Raw genomic sequence first — 9,139 nt, forward strand, 5'->3', positions numbered from 1 at the left:
GTGTGAGTGGGACTCAGTACCACTCCAGCTGGTGTTCATGGAGGTTTCGATTGAATTGTCTCTTTCCTGGTGCGTGAGTGGGGCTCAGGACCACTCCAGCTGGCATTAATAGAGGCCTGGATAGAATTGCCTCTTTCCTGGTGTGTGAGTGGGACTCAGTACCACTCCAGCTGGTATTAATAGAGGTCTGGATTGAATTGGCTCTTTCATGGTGTGTGAGTGGGCCTCAGTACCATTCCAGCTGGTATTAATAGAGGCCTGGATTGAACTGGCTCTTTCTGTGTTTGTGAGTGGGACTCAGTAGCACGCCAGCTGGTATTAATAGAGGTCTGGATTGATTTAGCTCTTTCCTGGTGTTTGAGTGGGACTCAGTACCACTCCAGCTGGTATTAATAGAGGTCTGGATTGATTTGGCTCTTTCCTGGTGTTTGAGTGGGACTCAGTACCACTCCAGCTGGTATTAATAGAGGACTGGATTGAATTGGCTCTTTCCTGGTGAGTGAGTGGGACTCAGTACCACTCCAGCTGGTATTAATAGAGGTCTGGATTGAATTGGCGCCTACCTGGTGTGTGAGTGGGACTCAGTTCCTCTCCAGCTGGTATGAATAGACGCCTGGATTGATTTGTCTCTTTGCTGCTGTGTGTGGGGGACTCAGTTCCTCTCCAGTTGGTATTAATAGAGGCCTGGATTGACTTGGCTCTTTCCTGCTGTGTGTGGGGGACTCAGTTCCTCTCCAGCTGGTATGAATAGAGGCCTGGAATGACTTGGCTCTTTCCTGGTGTGTGTGGGGGACTCAGTTCCTCTCCAGCTGGTATGAATAGAGGAATGGATTGAATAGACTCTTGACTGGTGTGTGAGTGGGGCTCAGTCCCAATTCTGCTGGTATTTATAGAGGCCTGGATTGATATTTCTCTTACCTGGTGTGTGAGTGGGACTCATTTACACTGCAGCTGGTATTTATAGAGGTCTGGATTGATATTTCTCTTTCCTGGTGTGTGAGTGGGACTCAGTACCACTCCAGCTGGTATTAATAGAGGTCTGGATTGAATTGGCTCCTTCCTGGTGAGTCAGTGGGACTCAGTACCACTCCAGCTGGTATTAATAGAGGGCTGGTTAAATTGACTCTTTCTGGTGTGTGAGGGGGACTCGGTGCCACTCCAGTCGCTATAGATAGAGCCCTGGATCGAAATGGCTCTTCCCTGGTGTGTGTGTGAGACTCAGTTCCACTCCAGCTGGTATTAATAGAGGGCTGGTTTAAATTGACTCTTTCTGGTGTGTGAGGGGGACTCGGTGCCACTCCAGTCGCTATAGATAGAGCCCTGGATCGAAATGGCTCTTCCCTGGTGTGTGAGTGAGACTCAGTTCCACTCCAGCTGGTATTAATAGGGGCCTGGATTGAATTGAATCTTTCCTGGTGTGTGAGTGAGACTCAGTTCCACTCCAGCTGGTATTAATAGAGGTCTGGATTGATTTGGCTCTTTCCTGGTGTGTGAGTGGGACTCAGTCCCACTCCAGCTGGTATTTATCGAGGTGTGGATTGAATTGCCTCTTTCCTGGTGTGTGAGTGGGACTCAGTACCACTCCAGCTGGTATTAATAGAGGTCTGGATTGAATTGCCTCTTTCCTGGTGTGTGGGTGGTGCTCAGTACCACTCCAGCTGGTATTAAGAGGTCTGGATTGAATTGCGTCTTTCCTGGTGTGTGAGTGGGACTCAGTACCACTCCAGCTGGCATTAATAGAGGCCTGGACAGAATTGCCTCTTTCCTGGTGTGTGAGTGGGGCTCAGTACCTCACCAGCTGGTATTAATAGAGGTCTGGATTGAATTGCCTCTTTCCTGGTGTGTGAGTGGGGCTCAGTACCTCACCAGCTGGTATTAATAGAGTTCTGGATTGATTTGGCTCTTTCCTGGTGTGTGAGTGTGACTCAGTACCACTCCAGCTGGTATTCATAGAGGTCTGGATTGAATTGGCTCTTTCCTGGTGTGTGAGTTGGACTCAGTCCCACTCCAGCTGGTATTAAGAGGTCTGGATTGAATTGCCTCTTTCCTGGTGTGTGTGTGGGGCTCAGTACCACTCCAGCTGGTATTAATTGAGGCCTGGATAGAATTGCCTCTTTCCTGGTGTGTGAGTGGGACTCAGTACCACTCCAGCTGGTGTTCATGGAGGTTTCGATTGAATTGGCTCTTTCCTGGTGCGTGAGTGGGGCTCAGTCCCACTCCAGCTGGCATTAATAGAGGCCTGGATAGAATTGCCTCTTTCCTGGTGTGTGAGTGGGACTCAGTAACACTCCTGTTGGTATTAATAGAAGCCTGGATTGAATTGGCTCTCTCCTGGTGTGTGAGTGGGACTCAGTACCACTCCAGCTGGTATTAATAGAGGTCAGGATTGAATTGGCTCTTTCCTGGTGTGTGAGTGGGCCTCAGTACCATTCCAGCTGGTATTAATAGAGGCCTGGATTGAACTGGCTCTTTCTGTGTTTGTGAGTGGGACTCAGTACCACTCCAGGTAGTATTAATGGAGGCCTGGATTGAATTGACTCTTTCCTGGTGTGTGACTGGGACTCAGTACCACTCCAGCTGGTATTAATAGAGGTCAGGATTGAATTGGCTCTTTCCTGGTGTGTGACTGGGAATCAGTACCACTCCAGCTGGTATTAATAGAGGTCAGGGTTGAATTGGCTCTTTCCTGGTGTGTGAGTGGGACTCAGTACCAATCTAGCTGTTTTTAATCGAAGGCTGGATTGAATTGGCTCTTTCCTGGTTCGTGAGTGGCGCTCAGTAACACTCCAGCTGGCATTAATAGAGCCCTGGATAGAATTGCCTCTTTCCTGGTGTGTGAGTGGGACTCAGTACCACTCCAGCTGGTATTAATTGAGGCCTGGATAGAATTGCCTCTTTCCTGGTGTGTGAGTGGGACTCAGTACCACTCCAGCTGGTGTTCATGGAGGTTTCGATTGAATTGGCTCTTTCCTGGTGTGTGAGTGGGACTCAGTGCCTCTCCAGCTGGTATTAATAGAAGCCTGGATTGAATTGGCTCTCTCCTGGTGTGTGAGTGGGACTCAGTGCCACTCCAGCTAGTATTAATGGAGGCCTGGATTGAATTGGCTCTTTCCTGGTGTGTGAGTGGGACTCAGTACCACTCCAGCTGGTATTATTGGATGCCTGGATTGAATTGGCTCTTTACTGGTGTGTGAGTGGGACTCAATACCACTCCTGCTGGTATTGATATCAGCCTCGATAGAATTGGCTCTCTCCTGGTGTGAGTGGGACTCATTGCCACTCCAGCTGGTATTAATAGAGACGTGTCTTGAATTGGCTCTTTCCTGGAGTTTGAGTGGGAGTTAATTCCACTGCAGCTGGTATTAATAGAGGCCTGTAATGAACTGTCCCTTTCCTGCTGTGTTTGTGGGACTCAGTACCACTCCACCTGGTGTGAATCGAGGCCTGGATTGAATTGGCTCTTTCCTGTTGTGTGAGTGGGAGTTAATTCCACTCCAGCTGGTATTAATAGAGGTCTGGATTGAATTGGCTCTTTCATGGTGTGTGAGTGGGCCTCAGTACCATTCCAGCTGGTATTAATAGAGGCCTGGATTGAACTGGCTCTATCTGAGTTTGTGAGTGGGACTCAGTACCACTCCAGCTGGTATTAATGGAGGCCTGGATTGAATTGGCTCTTTCCTGGTGTGTGAGTGGGACTCAGTACCACTCCAGCTGGTATTATTGGATGCCTGGATTGAATTGGCTCTTTCCTGGTGTGTGAGTGGGACTCAGTACCACTCCAGCTAGTATTAATGGAGGCCTGGATTGAATTGGCTCTTTCCTGTTGTGTGAGTGGGAGTTAATTCCACTCCAGCTGGTATTAATAGAGGTCTGGATTGAATTGGCTCGTTCCTGGTGTGTGAGTGGGTCTCAGTCCCACTCCAGCTGGTATCAATGGCGGTCTGGCTTTAATTAGCTTTTTCCTGGTGTGTGAGTGGGGCTCAGTACCACTCCAGCTGGTATTAATAAAGGTTTGCATTGATTTGGCTCTTTCCTGGTGTGTCAGTGGGACTCAGTACCACTCCAGCTGGTGATAATATAGGCTCGGTTTCAATTGGCTCTTTCCTGGTGTGTGGATGGGACTCAGTACCACTCCAGCTGGTGTAAATAGAGGCCTGGATTGAATTGGCTCTTTCCCCGTGTGTGAGTGAGACTCAGTCCCTCTCCAGCTGGTATTAATAGAGACCTGGATTGAATTGGCTCTTTCCTGGTGTGTCAATGGGAGTTAATTTTATTCCAGCTAGTATTAATGGAGGCCTGGATTGAATTGGCTGTTTCCTGGTGTGTGAGTTGCACTCAGTACCACTCCAGCTGGTTTTAACAAAGGCCACTTCGATCTGATGATATGCACTGTTGTCTGTTTGATGTCACCTGCACCGCGGCCATTTTAAGCGACATGTGCTGCAGCCATTCTAAATGACGTGCTCTCTGGTCTGTTTGATGTCACCTTCACTGCGGCCATTTTACGTGACATGTGGTACGGCCATTTTAAATGACATGCTCTGTGGTCTGTATGATGTCACCTTCACTGCGGCCATTTTACGTGACATGTGCTGCGACCATTTTAAATGATATGCTCTGTGGTCTGTTTGATGTCACCTTCACTGCGGCCATTTTACGCGACATGTGCTGCGGCCATTTTAAATGATATGCTCTGTGGTCTGTTTGAATTGAGAGTAATCCACGGGGATCATTTTCAATGTTTTCTGTCCAGGGCAGTGAATGTAACAGATTATAAATGAGAATAAAGTCTCATAAAGGATAATAAATCACAGACAATCATAAATATTATAAAGATTTACAAAGTGAGAGGAAGAATTATAAACAGTTTATAAAGGTTGTAAATGTCAGTAAATGTTTATAAATTATTATAAATTATTATCAATAATTATCAGGATTCATTTAGTTTGAAAGGGATTATAAAAGAATCAGAAAGATTCAGACCCCACCCCCACTCCCGTCACCCTGGAAACAGACCCCGCCCCCACTCCCGTCACCCTGGAAACAGACCCCGCCCCCACTCCCGTCACCCTGGAAACAGATCCCGCCCCCACTCCCGTCACCCTGGAAACAGACCCCGCCCCCACTCCCGTCACCCTGGAAACAGATCCCGCCCCCACTCCCGTCACTCTGGAAACAGAACCCGCCCCCACTCCCGTCACCTTGGAAACAGACCCCGCCCCCACTCCCGTCACCTTGGAAACAGAACCCGCCCCCACTCCCGTCACCTTGGAAACAGAACCAGCCCCCACTCCCGTCACCCTGGAAACAGAACCCGCCCCCACTCCCGTCACCTTGGAAACAGAAACCGCCCCCACTCCCGTCATCTTGGTAACAGACCCCGCCCCCACTCCCGTCACCCTGGAAACAGACCCCGCCCCCACTCCCGTCACCCTGGAAACAGAAACCGCCCCCACTCCCGTCACCCTGGAAACAGGCCCCGCCCCCACTCCCGTCACTCTGGAAACAGTCCCCGCCCCCACTCCCGTCACCCTGGAAAAAGACCCCGCCCCCACTCCCGTCACCCTGGAAACAGACCCCGCCCCCACTCCCGTCAATCTGGAAACAGACACCGCCCCCACTCCCGTCACTCTGGAAACAGACCCCGCCCCCACTCCGTCACTCTGGAAACAGACCCCGCCCCCACTCCCGTCACTCTGGAAACAGACACCGCCCCCACTCCGTCACTCTGGTAACAGACCCCGCCCCCACTCCCGTCACCCTGGAAACAGACCCCGCCCCCAATCCCGTCACCCTGGAAACAGACCCCGCCCCCACTCCCGTCACCTTGGTAACAGTCCCCGCCCCCACTCCGTCACTCTGGTAACAGACCCCGCCCCCACTCCGTCACCCTGGAAGCAGACCCCGCCCCCAATCCCGTCAACCTGGAAACAGTCCCCGCCCCCACTCCCGTCACCCTGGAAACAGACCCCGCCCCCACTCCCGTCACCTTGGTAACAGACCCCGCCCCCACTCCGTCACCATGGAAACAGACCCCGCCCTCACTCCAGTCACCTTGGAAACATACCACACCCCCAATCCCGTCACCCTAGAACCAGACCCCGCCCCCACTCCCATCACCTTGGAAACAGACCCCGCCCCCACTCCCGTCACCTTGGTAAGAGACCCCGCCCCCACTCCGTCACCCCGGAAACAGACCCCGCCCCCAATCCCGTCACTCTGGAAACAGACCCCGCCCCCCATTCACCGTCACCTTGGAAACAGACCCCGCCCCCACTCCCTTCACTCCCCCGCTCTGTCTCCATGGTGACAGTCTCCTTCCCCTCTCTGTCTCCATGGTGACAGTCCCCTCCCCCGCTCTGTCTCCATGGAGACAGTCTCCTCCCCCTCTCTGTCTCCATGGTGACAGTCTCCTCCCCCTCTCTGTCTCCATGGTGAGAGGCCCCTCCCCCGCTCTGTCTCCATGGTGACAGTCTCCTCCCCCTCTCTGTCTCCATGGTGACAGTCCCCTCCCCCGCTCTGTCTCAATGGTGACAGTCCCTTCCCCCGCTCTGTCTCCATAATGAGAGGCCCCTCTGCCGCTCTGTCTCCATGGTGACAGTCCCCTCCCCCGCTCTGTCTCCATGGTGAGAGGCCCCTCCGCCGCTCTGTCTCCATGGTGACAGTCCCCTCCCCCGCTCTGTCTCCATGGTGAGAGGCCCCTCCCCTCTCTGTCTCCATGGTGACAGTCCCCTCCCCCGCTCTGTCTCCATGGTGACAGGCCCCTCCCCCGCTCAGTCTCCATGGTGACAGTCCCCTCCCCCGCTCTGTCTCCATGGTGACAGTCCCCTCCCCCGCTCTGTCTCCATGGTGACAGTCCCATCCCCCGCTCTGTCTCCATGGTGACAGGCCCCTCCCCCGCTCTGTCTCCATGGTGAGAGGCTCCTCCCCCGCTCTGTCTCCATGGTGACAGTCCCCTCCCCCGCTCTGTCTCCATGGTGAGAGGCCCCTCCCCCGCTCTGTCTCCATGGTGAGAGGCTCCTCCCCCGCTCTGTCTCCATGGTGACAGTCCCCTCCCCCGCTCTGTCTCCATGGTGACAGTCCCCTCCCCCGCTCTGTATCCATGGTGACAGTCCCCTCCCCCGCTCTGTATCCATGGTGACAGTCCCCTCCCCCGCTCTGTCTCCATGGTGACAGTCCCCTCCCCCGCTCTGTCTCCATGGTGACAGTCCCCTCCCCCGCTCTGTCTCCATGGTGACAGTCCCCTCCCCCGCTCTGTCTCCATGGTGACAGGCCACTCCCCCGCTCTGTCTCCATGGTGACAGTCCCCTCCCCCACTCTGTCTCCATGGTGACAGTCCCCTCCCCCACTCTGTCTCCATGGTGACAGGCCCCTCCCCAGCTCTGTCTCCATGGTGACAGGCCCATCCCCCGCTCTGTCTCCATGGTGACAGTCCCCTCCCCCGCTCTGTCTCCATGGTGACAGTCCCCTCCCCCGCTCTGTCTCCATGGTGACAGTCCCCTCCCCCGCTCTGTCTCCATGGTGACAGGCCCCTCCCCCGCTCTGTCTCCATGGTGACAGTCCCCTCCCCCGCTCTGTCTCCATGGTGACAGGCCCCTCCCCCGCTCTGTCTCCATGGTGACAGTCCCCTCCCCCGCTCTGTCTCCATGTTGAGAGGCCCCTCCCCAGCTCTGTCTCCATGGTGACAGTCCCCTCCCCCGCTCTGTCTCCATGGTGAGAGGCCCCTCCCCCGCTCTGTCTCCATGGTGACAGTCCCCTCCCCCGCTCTGTCTCCATGGTGAGAGGCACCTCCCCGTTCTGTCTCCATGGTGACAGGCCCCTCCCCCGCTCTGTCTCCATGGTGACAGGCCCCTCCCCCGCTCTGTCTCCATGGTGACAGTCCCCTCCCCCGCTCTGTCTCCATGGTGAGAGGCCCCTCCCCCGCTCTGTCTCCATGGTGAGAGTCCCCTCCCCCGCTCTGTCTCCATTGTGACAGTCCCCTCCCCCGCTCTGTCTCCATGGTGACTGTCCCCTCCCCCGCTCTGTCTCCATGGTGACAGGCCCCTCCCCCCGCTCTGTCTCCATGGTGACAGGCCCCTCCCCAGCTCTGTCTCCATTGTGACAGGCCCATCCCCCGCTCTGTCTCCATGGTGACAGTCCCCTCCCCCTCTCTGTCTCCATGGTGACAGTCCCCTCCCCCGCTCTGTCTCAATGGTGACAGTCCCTTCCCCCGCTCTGTCTCCATGGTGAGAGGCCCCTCCGCCGCTCTGTCTCCATGGTGACAGTCCCCTCCCCCGCTCTGTCTCCATGGTGAGAGGCCCCTCCGCCGCTCTGTCTCCATGGTGACAGTCCCCTCCCCCGCTCTGTCTCCATGGTGAGAGGCCCCTCCCCTCTCTGTCTCCATGGTGACAGTCCCCTCCCCCGCTCTGTCTCCATGGTGACAGGCCCCTCCCCCGCTCAGTCTCCATGGTGACAGTCCCCTCCCCCGCTCTGTCTCCATGGTGACAGTCCCCTCCCCCGCTCTGTCTCCATGGTGACAGTCCCATCCCCCGCTCTGTCTCCATGGTGACAGGCCCCTCCCCCGCTCTGTCTCCATGGTGAGAGGCTCCTCCCCCGCTCTGTCTCCATGGTGACAGTCCCCTCCCCCTCTCTGTCTCCATGGTGAGAGGCAACTCCCCCGCTCTGTATCCATGGTGACAGTCCCCTCCCCCGCTCTGTATCCATGGTGACAGTCCCCTCCCCCGCTCTGTCTCCATGGTGACAGTCCCCTCCCCCGCTCTGTCTCCATGGTGACAGTCCCCTCCCCCGCTCTGTCTCCATGGTGACAGTCCCCTCCCCCGCTCTGTCTCCATGGTGACAGGCCACTCCCCCGCTCTGTCTCCATGGTGACAGTCCCCTCCCCCACTCTGTCTCCATGGTGACAGTCCCCTCCCCCACTCTGTCTCCATGGTGACAGGCCCCTCCCCAGCTCTGTCTCCATGGTGACAGGCCCATCCCCCGCTCTGTCTCCATGGTGACAGTCCCCTCCCCCGCTCTGTCTCCATGGTGACAGTCCCCTCCCCCGCTCTGTCTCCATGGTGACAGTCCCCTCCCCCGCTCTGTCTCCATGGTGACAGGCCCCTCCCCCGCTCTGTCTCCATGGTGACAGTCCCCTCCCCCG

The sequence above is a fragment of the Heterodontus francisci genome, unplaced genomic scaffold, assembly GCF_036365525.1.
Source record: "Heterodontus francisci isolate sHetFra1 unplaced genomic scaffold, sHetFra1.hap1 HAP1_SCAFFOLD_85, whole genome shotgun sequence".
Classification (NCBI taxonomy): domain Eukaryota; kingdom Metazoa; phylum Chordata; class Chondrichthyes; order Heterodontiformes; family Heterodontidae; genus Heterodontus; species Heterodontus francisci.